General features: G+C 35.5%; 1 protein-coding gene across 1 annotated transcript in view; it reads left to right on the top strand.

Annotated features, from left to right (window-relative positions):
* Window positions 1-203: 203 nt before the first annotated feature.
* The window catches only part of LOC138697514 (stabilizer of axonemal microtubules 2), a 30,895-nt gene continuing 18,720 nt past the window's right edge, over window positions 204-12,378 (top strand). The window contains exons 1-5 of the mRNA XM_069822816.1: window positions 204-801; window positions 5,732-5,797; window positions 9,315-9,377; window positions 10,393-10,449; window positions 11,354-11,515. The gene's annotated coding sequence lies outside the window, so the exon portion shown is untranslated. The remainder of the gene's footprint in view (window positions 802-5,731; window positions 5,798-9,314; window positions 9,378-10,392; window positions 10,450-11,353; window positions 11,516-12,378) is intronic.

The raw sequence follows: 12,378 nt of genomic DNA, 5'->3' as shown, positions 1-12,378 counted from the left end.
TTGTTTTTTAATCCATTACACGGTCTTAGATGGCAGTTATTTTAATTTTAAAACTCCTTTATCTCATTAAATATCAGTCCTATCAACATTTTTCAAGGAATAAAACTTGTCGAAAATTATTGTTAAAGAAAGTTTTGTTATGTAACATTTTTCACAAAAATCAATAATAAGCGAGATATTTGGATTTATTTAATTCAGGCCCCCTTATAACCCCCCTTTTAAATAATGTATTTTGAATGCCATATAGCCTAAAATCTAAGTTACAACGAACTTAATTTATATTCCAATTTTCATCGAAATCCTTTCAGCCATTATCGCGTGAAAAGGTAACAAACATACAGACAGACAGACAGACATACAAACAAAAATTTCAAAAATGCGATTTTCGGTTTCAGGGTGGTTAATTATATATGTTAGGACCAATTTTTTTGGAAAATCGAAAATTACCAGAAAAATTTCGGCTACAGATTTATTATTAGTATAGATTACGCTTTTTTGGCCTTTAAAATATTAATTATTTTTAAAACCTGTACATATGAGAATTCTGGAATGAAGTCTTTTCCAATTAATAATATTTATTTGTAATGATATTAATACATGTCCTGTTCAATGAGAACAAAGTGAAAATATCTTTAAGAAAATATTAGTGAATGCTGTTGCTTCTTATACAGATAAACGCAAATACATTTTGTAACCAGTTATTTTCACTATCTTGTATGCAGTTCACGTAGTGCATCTCGTGCCAGTCTCAACAAAGAAAATGAAGGTGCAAAGAAATGCAGGTTCCCCAACTATAACCAGGTAAGTGTACTGTTTATAGATATAGTATGTATATTGTTTAATGTTCTTGTTTATAGACCACCATCATTACTATACATCATTGTTATCACTATCATTATTGATACTATCAAGAAAATTGTCGTCTTCCATTTTGTGGGAGTTTATTGTTGTGACGTTCAGAATTTGACTTGATCTGGTATGCTATCATCATCATCATCATCATCATCATCATCACGATTCTAGACCTGGTGGTCCTTTTCAGTACTCAGAATGAAATTGTGACACATATTGCAGATCTTCCTGGTCTTCTTTTTCTTTTGGGTCAGTATTGAAAAATTTGTAGAACGATTTTGTTGTCAATTGTTAGTACAGGGAAACTTTTGTATTTGGACCCTCTGTATGTTAGACACCTCATTATATTGGACATACGTTCTTGGACCTGGACAAATTTCTATGGCATATGTATGATAAGAACTTTCTTGTGTTAAATTTTAACGTACCTACCTTGTTAACATGTTTCGACCTATTTTCGGTCATCTTCGGAACTGGTCGTTGTTGGTCTTGGTGCCTCTTGTTTCCTGTGTGGGTGCATTCGTAGTGTAGAGTCAAAGAGTGTATGTGTTTTGAGGCGCCAAGACCAACAGCGACCAGTTCCGAAGATGACCAAAAATAGGTCGAAACATGTTAACAAGGTACGTTAAAATTTAACACAAGAAAGTTCTTATCATACATATTCCGAAGTGATACAGTGTTAAAAGTTGTGTAATCAAGATGTAAAATTTCTATGCTTTACATGTCCAATATATTTTCTGTATTGGACACCCCTCAATCCTGGAAACTGGACACCCCTTGTAGTTTTACCTTGGACAATTATCTTATTCTATTGTGTATTTCTGCTACGTGTTTAGAGTTGAGTTTCATTGAACCCTTGTGTTTTACAAGGACCATTAGCACCATGGAATGAGAGGAGGTTTTTCTTGTACAGTACAGCAACTGTGAACCTCTTTCTACATTCCTGGAATTATCCACTTTGACCTTTTTGCAGTCCACACCTGTGGAGTAACAGTCAGCGTGTCTGGCCGCGAAACCAGGTGGCCCAGTTTCGAATCCTGGTCGGGGCTAGTTACCTGGTTGAAGTATATTCCGGGATTTTCCTTGAACCTAATACGAACAAATGCTGGGTAACTTTTGGTGCTGGACCCCTGACTCATTTCACCGGCATTATCACTTTCTTTTCATTCAGATGCTAAATAACCTAAGATGTTGATACAGCATCGTAAAATAACCCAATTAAACCTTTTTGCAACTGTTCTGCGGCTAAATTTTAGTATGGAGTGAAGGGGCATTATTTTCATGACAGTAAACTTTATGATGCGAAATTATTTGAGTTGGCCTGCAGTGTAGAAATCACTCTCTCTCGAAGTTTTTACCTGTGAGAGTTACTTTGTGTACTGCCTCAATATGAGTAAGCATATGTTGCTGGAATTAAGCATTGAAAGGAAGAAAGAAATTATTGATCTTTGTGTTAGGTGTTAGTTATAGGAAAATTGCAGAAGAGTTTAGAATTAAATCAGCATTTTCAAACATTAGCAACAATAGGACCTCAAATATTAAATACATGGGAACAAAATTGCAGTGGGGAAAGAAAGAGAGTTCGCAAAACTGTTAATGACGAATTAAATGACGAAGTGTTTGAATACTGCAGTTCCTTAACATTATGTACAGCAATTTCCTTTCCATTACATGCTAAAAAATTTCTACTTCTCTCTACCTTGGACACCCTATTAGGTTGGACAATTTTTTATTGAACCATACATGTCCAGATTAGAGAGGTTACACTGTATATAGTTATTCTTGTTAGTTCTGATTCTTTCTAAAATATATGTAATCTCTCGTTCTTGTAAAATTTCTTAATTTCTTATATGGTATAACAAAGAATATCCAGCTTTTCCCTAAAAAAAATAATCTCAGCAGTATTTAGCCTTGTTAAGTCTTGTGTGCGAAATGTCTAAATTTCGCTACCATAGAGCAAAGTCGGAACTGTCGAGGTGTTAACGGTTATTGGTCATAGCTTACCAACACCGTGACCTCCCAGGTCCCCCGACTTCAGTCCTTTTAATTTTTTGTTTGGGGATATTTAAAATGTTATGTATATTCCAGCTCTGTTAATGATGTTAATGAATTCCGGAAACGCATTGTTAATGGTTGTCAGTGTATTATAAATATGCCAAGGATATGTGAACATGTAGATACCCCATTTAGATGAGAAAACTTGCTGATATCTGCTTCATCATGAATGGTGGTTAGTCATATTGAGCGCATACTAAACTCTCTCTTCCTTCAGTGAATATCGGATGTTATGTTACTCCAGAGCACTTGTATTTACAAGACATAATAAAACCCCATCATCATCTTCATAAATCGTCCATGCCTGTGGAGTAACAGTTAGCACGTCTAGCCGCGAAACCAGGTGGCCCGGGTTTGATTCCTGGTCGGGATAAGTTACCTGGTTGAGGTTTTTTCCGGGGTTTTCCCTCAACCCAATAGGAGCAAATGCTGGGAAACTTTCGGTCTTGGACCCCAGACTCATTTCACCAGCATTATCACCTTCATATCACTCAGACGCTAAATAACCAAAGCTGTTGATAAAGCGTCGTAAAATAACCTACTAAAACAAAATAAATCTTCATAAATCTGGATATAGTGGCCTGTTCCGTTTTCATTGTCCATCCAGTATTCCTCTAACAGGGCGACCTTGGCTCAGTTTTCCTATTGGATGCTATTTCAAAATAAAGTTGGATAATCTCTCGTAAGACGACATTTCGATATGTAGTCTCAATTTATTCCTGTAATGGTGGATTTTGTCAAGAACTGGTTCAACTTTTAAGTTCCGATAATATTTCTCTGTTATCTTGCCATGTATATTTTGATGTCTGTTTCATGAATTTCATTTATGCTGCATTTTCTACGACTTGTTCATCCACATATAAAATTGTCTGGGTGTTCTTATTTCTTAAGATTTTGATTCCTTTTATATCTTCTTGCTTCAATTCTGAGAATATATTGAATACAGTGGGAGATCTAACACCCTTGTTTCTTTTGTACTTGGTTATTTAAAGATGCTGTTTCAACTACTGGGTTATTAATTTAAGCATCGATGGAATTGGTGATAACGAGATGATATTTCGAGAGATGAGGCTGAGAATTCGTCATAGATTACCTGACATTCACCTTACAGTTGCCATTCTTCTGGTATCGTTTCTTGTATATAAATTTTACTGCGAAATTTCAATAATCATGTTTTGAATTTTGTTGAAGATTATAAACAACTCTGAAGGTATCTTATCTTCACTTGGGGCCTTCCCTCATCTCGGATTTCCGAAATGGCTGGTTCCTGAACCAATGTTATAACTTTTTGCCTAGTTTCATTGTCCTCTACTTATCCATGAAGTTTGTACCTTTTGTGAAACACAATGTAAGATGTTTTTACAGCCAGCATTTAAATTAAAAATTCCATAATTACTCACATTTTATATTATACTTAAGCACTTAAAGTAAACAAAGCACTGGTTTTATTTATTTATTTATTTATTAATAAATAATTGATTAAATGGCGATCTTACTCGTGTTAATTGTGTAAGCATGTGCAGCTTACAGCTGTTTCGGTGCTTCTTCACACCATCCTCAGAGCCTACTAGATCTCGGCGTCATCTCGAACTTCGCTGCCTATTGTGTGGGTGCGTTCGATTGTTGAAAAGTGTTGAAATGTGGTGTCAAATAGTGTGTGTGTTCTGAAATTGACACACAGGCGTATACAAACTCTCACGCAATAGTTGCGACAGTTTCTACATTGGACAGACAGGTAGATCATTCCAAACTCGATACAAAGAACACATTAAAACAATAATCAGAGGACACATTACATCTACATATGCCGAACACATAACTAATGCTAACCACACATACAATAACATAAATACAGGCATGGAAATCCTACACATACAACCAAAAAACTCAACACGCTAGAACAATATGAAATATATAGACACACTAAAACACACCCTGATCAAATTCTCAACACACAGATCAATTTCAGAACACACACACTATTTGACACCACTTTTCAACAATCGAACGCACCCACACAACCGGCAGCGAAGTTAGAGATGATGCCGAGATCTAGTAGGCTCTGAGGATGGTGTGAATAAGCACCGAAACAGCTGTAAGCCACACATGCTTACACAATTAACACGAGTAAGATAGCCATTTGTCCACAGCTGTGGAGTAACAGTTAGCCCGTCTATCCGCGAAACCAGGTGGCCCGGGTTCAATTCCCGGTCGGGGCAAGTTACCTGGTTGAGGTTTTTTCCGGGGTTTTCCCTTAACCCAATATGAGCAAATGGTGGGTAATTTTCGGTGTTGGACCTTGGACTCATTTCACCGGCATTGTCACCTTCATCTCATTCAGACGCTAAATAACCTAAGATGTTGATAAAGCGTCGTAAAATAACCTACTAAAATAAAAGATAGCCATTTAATCAATTATTTATATTCAAGTGTTAAAAGTAGTGTACGAAAGATTCAACATGGATTTATTTATTTATTTATTTATTTACTCCATTCATTCATTTTTGTTTGTTTGTTTTTGTGTTTGTTGTTTTGTTTACTTATTTGTTTGTTCATTTGTTTGTTTGTCTGTTTGTGTCTGTCTATTTGTCTGTCTGTTTATGTATGTATCTATTTATCTGTGTATATACCCAGTTATCTATTTATTCATTCATTCATCCATTCGATTCATTGATTGATTCACTAATTCATTCATCCATTCATTCGATTTGTTGAATGATTGATTGAATTATTTAACTAAATCTCTTTGTGACAATTACATGCTCATTTTCAGTTAGTAGTATAGCAAATATATAATCTCTTAAGGAATGTTTATATTTTTCAGAAAGTCAGAGGACCTCAACGTACAGGAAATCCTGGTCCTTGTTGCAGGTGTGGTGCTGGTGCACAGGTACTTCTATTTGTAGTTTATAGTTTTATATAATTTTGGAATATATCATTTTTTGTAGCTGAAAATACAGGTGTCTCAGCCTAACATGGCCTGCACACGGGTTTCCTTGTTAATGGTAGGTTTCTAGTGCATGAAGGTCAAACTAAATCTCACATGTGTGGTGCATTCTGTCAGATCATTGAACGTTGTAACAAGGCGTGTGTGTATTCAAAGTGTAGCATTTCTTAAAAAAATGTGTGAAATGGCAGCTAGGTTTTTAGAGCATAGTGTGTTCTTATAATATGATTCATATATTATGTATGTATCTCAGAGTCCATTTGAGGACCATTTTTGCAAAACTTGCTAACTGCAAAATTTTCAAAATTGAGATTTTGGTGGATTAGTTATAGTCTTGTCGCTCTTATTTCCAGCAGCCAATCACGTTGCAGGTCGACTACATTTAAATGTATGCGTCTTGTGATTCGCTGATGATGACGTTATGCATTTCCTAAGGCTTGATAAATATTTAATATAGTCGCCCGCCATTTGGCTCTTTCGTTGGCGTTCGCAGAAAGCACACGAGGACGTTATTTGCCGCTCAATTATTTGCTCAATTACAGTGCGTTTGATTTATTATCATAGGAATTACGACGTGATAATGTTTAATGGTACTACAAATAGATTCCTCGTCTGGTAGCTCGGCAACGAAAGAACAAAAATGGCGAACGATACTACCTACCTAGACTTTATAGAGCCTTCACTTCCAAAGACGTAAGCAAAGAGGAGGAGTCACGCCGGGAATAAGATCGTCGCGACTATAACATAAGACAGGCCTCTACATGATGTTAAAAGCTTCTTAGAAAAATCTTATTATTTCCTTCATAGTAGTGTGTCAAAGTGTGATCGTTTTTTCAAAACTTGCTTTCTGCTATGTGAGAGCTATAGCAAAACTTCCAGTCATTTCAGTTTTTTGTGTTCCCTATCAAATTTAGTTTTTACAGTTAGCAAGTTTTGCAAAAACGATCCTCATTTGTCAAGTTTGAAGACTATTTGCAAAAAGATTTATTGGTGTAAGATTCCAGCTCGTGAAACAATCCGTGAATTAGTACGTACTTTTCGGAGATTAGAAATATTACAGATAAGACAAAAAAAATTTTTGACAGAAGAAATTGGCTACCACTTGGAAAATTTCCCTAAAAATCCATTAGATGGCTTACCAAACACATGGAAATACCTCGTTCTTCAGTGCATAGACCTACGAGTTATTGTAAATCAAACCATGCAAAATTAATGAGTTTCATGTGCTGTAACCAGGTGATCCTGGAAAAAGGCGTTCCTAGATCATGTGTTTGTATAATATTTTTCTTCAGAATTGTCCACACTATCACCCCTCAAGGCATGCCCCCTTCCTCCTGGAACACACAGTATATAACCGAGTACGATGAAATAAAGGCTGTGATTCCTGTCTTGTACTAGAAAGGGCTTGGGTTTGATCCCAAGCCCGGCTCTCCTGACTTGGTTTATTCGTGCTTTTAGGGCCCCCTCCCCAGGCGAATTCTAGTGTGGTACCAATTTAAAATATAATATTTATTTTCATTGAACCGTAACTTAATATAGCTCCAGAAATATTATGAAAGTATTGTAAGTATATTTGAAGACTTAAAGTAGGCCTACTGTAAATAAAAATCTATAAAAATTAATCGTAATTAGAGTCAGGAAGTTCATGCGCTAAAAACCTACTAAATATGCGTGCAAGAATGCCTTTAAAAACCTTAAAATATGCCAATAAATATACACTAATAAAATTCTTTATTTCTTGATATCACTAATGAATAATAATTATAATAAGCAGTAAATGTAATAACATTATACTTAAAACTAGATGAGATTAAACTTACATTAAGTTTATTGTTAAGAGCGGCATACTACTGTGTTGTAAGAGTTACTAGGTGTGCCACGAAACTTTTAATACTTTTCTGATAAAAATATTATAATAATTTCACTCAATACCAGTTTTCAAAAATATAATATGATGCTTTTATTTTACAAATCCAGTACATTTTTATGCAACATAAAATCAGCTTTAATACTCTTAGACGCGAAAATATGAAAATATGCCACAATAATGTAAATTTTATCATTTTTTCATCATCCTTGCATGTATTGGGTCTCTTGCCAACGCTTGAACGGTCTGCCCAAGGATCTCTTGCCCACAGGATGGTAATTTAAAATTTGGCGTGGAAGTCTAGAACGAGGCATTCTGATGACATGTGATCTCCAGTTTTGTCTGTATTTCTGTAGGTATTCCGTAATCGGTTCAATCTGCAGTTCTTTCATAATGTCAAAATTTCTAATGTGATCCATTCTCGTGTATCCCGCTGTACGATGCATTAATCTCATTTCTGCCGCCATTAGTCTTTGTGAATCAATATTACGAATCGTCCAAATATCATGAAATATTATGCATTTGTAAAAAAAATATATGCAACATAAAATTTGGTTTGATAAGCTTAAATGTTGATGATTCGTGAAGTTAATTAATCAGCAATTAATTACAGCCAATGGAAAAATATATGCAAATGCTTGAACTTCCTGGCCCTAGTCATAATATACATTGAAGCTATTGATACATACTACACATTCCACTGTCTATGAAAACCTATTAAAATGACAGAGGAACGAGTCTGGACTTCAACTCTTATTTATATTATAGGGTTAAGAAGTACATAGTTATTCCAGTAAAAACATGTTGTTGTTTTCTAATGCCAGGCATTTGACATTTAAGTAATTTGGCCTCTTGCACTCCAGTATTTTTCAAAGATATTATCATGATCAGCCACTGAAGCACAGATTTTGAGGTGTTCCGAATCCATTTCTTGGTTTGAGTTGCACAATGGGCAGTTAGGGGACTGATATATTCCAATTCTATGCAGGTGTTTGGCCAAACAGTCATGGCCTATTGCCAATTTAAATGCAGCTACAGGCGATTTACATGGTAAATCCGGGAATTAACTGTGGATTATGATGCAGAGAGTTCCATTTTTTCCCTTCAGATTGTGTTATCAAATTTTGTTTGTTGAAGTCTAAGTATGTAGATTTAACAAATCTTTTCACAGAGTAATACGTAGATTTAGTAACAGGTCTGTAAGTAGCAGTGCTGCCCTTTTTTGCTAAAGATCCGCATTCTCGTTAGTTATTTCTGCTGTTTGAGATAAAGGTGTGTGTGTAGAGGCTATTGATAGAATAGCTGCTTTGGAATCTGACAATATAACTGTATTTTTTAATTTATTGATGTGGCATAGAAGATTCCTGAGACTTTCACTTATTGCAATAATTTTCCCATAATATGACACTTAGATCCTTATTTACTTCTGGTCTTAAATTTTGTCCTTGTTTTTTTTTCATTTATTTATTTTATTCCATAGATCTTACATGAGCAATGAAGCTTTAAGATGTGGAACAGAAATGCAGGTTGATATTTTTGTTAATATTTTGAAGACCTGTTAATGTTAACTTATTGAAATGCATTATTTTACAGAGGCCGAGAGAATCACGAACCTGCATCACAAGACCCTGCAAAGATTTTGTAAAAGAGAAACAGGTACGTTTTTTAAGTTCTGCCCTAGTGTTCAAGGAATTGATATGAGTAGGCCTATTTACTTCTTGCAGTTTTAAACTACACTTAAAAATTTAGTGGGCTGCCGGGTAGCTCAGTTGGTAGAGCAGCTGGCTACGGACTGGAAGGTCCAGGGTTCGATTCCAGGTGGTGACGGGATTTTTTCTCGTTACCAAACTTTCAGAACGGCCCCGGGGTTCACTCAGCCTCCTATAAAATTGAGTACTGGGTCTTTCCCAGGGGTAAAAGGCAGTCAGAGCGTGGTGCCGACCACACCACCTCATTCCATGGAAAGCATGGGGCTCTACCTCCATCCCCCCTAGTGCCTTCGTGGCGTGTTACGGGGGATACCTTTACCTTTTTTTTTAAATTTAGTATTTTTCCATTTTAATTGCTACCATTATTGTGTATTGTCTATTTATATGTGGAAATTAATTTTAAATGTTTTAAAATTTGAGAAATCCACTAAATGTAAGACTTCTGGTATTTATTAACTTAAGCGAAATTAATGTTCTTCAGTATAGTATCTTAAGTATATATGAAGAAAGTATGTTCCACATTTAATTAAATTTTCTACAGTGTTCATTCATTCATTCATTCATTGCAAACCGAGTATTCTCCAATCATCTGATATCTTCTTCTGCCCAGAACTTTTCTCCTGTTCACCGTTCCTTCCAGTGCATCCTTCAACAGATAGTTTCTTCTCAGCCAGTGATCCAACCAATTCCTTTTTCTCTTCGTGATCAGTTTCAGCATCATTCTTTCTTCACCCACTCTTTCAAACACAGTTTCATTTCTTATTTTATCTGTCCACTTCACACGTTTCATTCCTCAAATGTTTCTAGTGTTGTGCTTCATAAATATTTCCTCATTAATTAACTCTTAAGTTTCTTAATAAGATATTAAGAAATGTAAAAATTACAACTGTTGGTTTGTTTTAATTAACAGTTTAAATACTCGTAAAAAGTATTGTGTATTAAATTATATGTTTATTTTTCAGAGATGTGTGCTGAAATATGTTCAACCGAAGCGACCAGAGTCATTCAAACCCATTCTTGTAAGTATATTGTGATATAGGTAGGGTTTTATTAATTTTTTTTTGTTAAATAATAATGCATGTCGTAGATATTAGAACGTTCATTATTTATTTCTGCTTTTCTTTGTAACAAAATTTGTGACACAAGTAGCGAGTGTTGAAATTTATTTGCAGTTGTGCTTTATAATTTGCTGTATGCCTATATGTTCTCAGAAAACCTTCACATTTCCATAGCACTGCAATTTACACCCTTTATATCAGCTTGAACTATTTTATTTGTAAACGAAAAAATGTCAATAATTTCAAGGGAAAAATTGTTCTGGGGCCGGGTATCGATCCTGGGACCTCTGGTTGAACGTACCAGCACTCTACCACTGAGCTATCCGGGAACTCCACCCGACACCGTCTCAACTTTTTCCTTTATATCCACACAACTCGCGTGGGCTGACGAAACGCCAGAGACCCACAACGAGTGCACACAATCTCTGTGTGACTTGGAATTGTGGTTTTCTGTTAACGTCGGGTGGAGTTCCCGGGTAGCTCAGTGGTAGAGCGCTGGTACGTTCAACCAGAGGTCCCGGGATCGATACCCGGCCCCAGAACAATTTTTCCCTTGAAATTATTCAAATCTGCTTTACAGGGAGCTTCACCTGAAAGACTAGATTTGAAAAAATGTCAGTCGTATTTATAAGGAAATTTGAATGTAAAGCGAAAAATACATTTAGCAGATTAAATTTCAGACTATTTCAATAGCAATAGCACACGACATCATAATTTATTGTTTAAAAGAAATATATTTGAATAAACTATAATTTATTACCGGTACCGTAAGTTTTAAAAATTCTGAATAATCCACTCAAACAGAAACTACATGCAACTTTAGTTTAACTACTTTTAATGTGGAAATTGCATTTTGATTCCACAGTGCTATCAAAAACCTGTGGCCCAAGTTGAAGATAACACCGTTTATAAGTTGTCATATCCTGGATGTGATCGAGAAATTGCTGCAGAATGTCGAGGTGAACACAAACGCCATGAAGATAATCTAACTTCAGCAGGAAAATTCAGCAGTGATACAACACAGAAGGTAACTAATAGTACTTGGCTAAGGGCAATGGATTTATAAGGGTTCAACATATCATGAAACCATAGAAGCCTGTTATGGGCAAAGCATAAAACTAAATAGCGAAAATGGAGCTGAATAGACCTTCAAAGGTCAATTATTGTGGCCCCTAGACAGTCAATATTATTGTGCAGTTTTATTGTACTATCAATCAATCTTCTTAATGTATCCAGCTGTTTGCTGACAACATAAAGTCCACTATAGTCCACTGTAGTCTATTCAGTTGTTTTTCACGAGAAATGAGGGGTATTTTGATCGGTGTTCATTATAGATGCCTGTTGCTAGTAGCCAGAGTTGGGGTGTAGTCAATATATACTGCAGGGCTGTGTCTTCTGCAACTGATACTGATGATTTTAATTTACTTCTTTTGTGGTTTATGGATGGACAGTATAGAAGAATGTGTTCCAGATCTTCATCATGATTATTACACCACAGACAAGTAAGATTATCAGAAATGTGAAATCGGTGTAGGTATAATTGAGTGACAATATGACCTGTTCTGGCTCTTGTTAAAAATGTTTGAACATGTCTGGGCAAGTTTTTGTACATTTCCAAGTCATTTGGTTTCTTTTGTACAGACTGTAAAATTTTTCCTTTGTCAGAAGAGAGCCAATTGTTGATCCATAGGTTTGTAAAATGAGACTTTACTGAAGCAAAAGCACTGGATAGAGATATCTCTTGAAGAGGTCTTGGTTGCAAATATGTTGCCTGTTTTGCAATATTATCGACTTTCTCGTTTCCAGGTATACCACAATGACTAGGTATCCATTGAAATGTTATTTCCTTTTGGAGTTCTTTTAGTTTACTTAGTTGTTTCTGAATTGGAA

Source organism: Periplaneta americana, chromosome 4 (assembly GCF_040183065.1).
Source record: "Periplaneta americana isolate PAMFEO1 chromosome 4, P.americana_PAMFEO1_priV1, whole genome shotgun sequence".
NCBI classification, from domain to species: Eukaryota; Metazoa; Arthropoda; class Insecta; order Blattodea; family Blattidae; genus Periplaneta; species Periplaneta americana.
The sequence above is the reverse complement of the archived record's forward strand: the minus strand, read 5'-3'. Positions and strand labels throughout refer to the sequence as shown.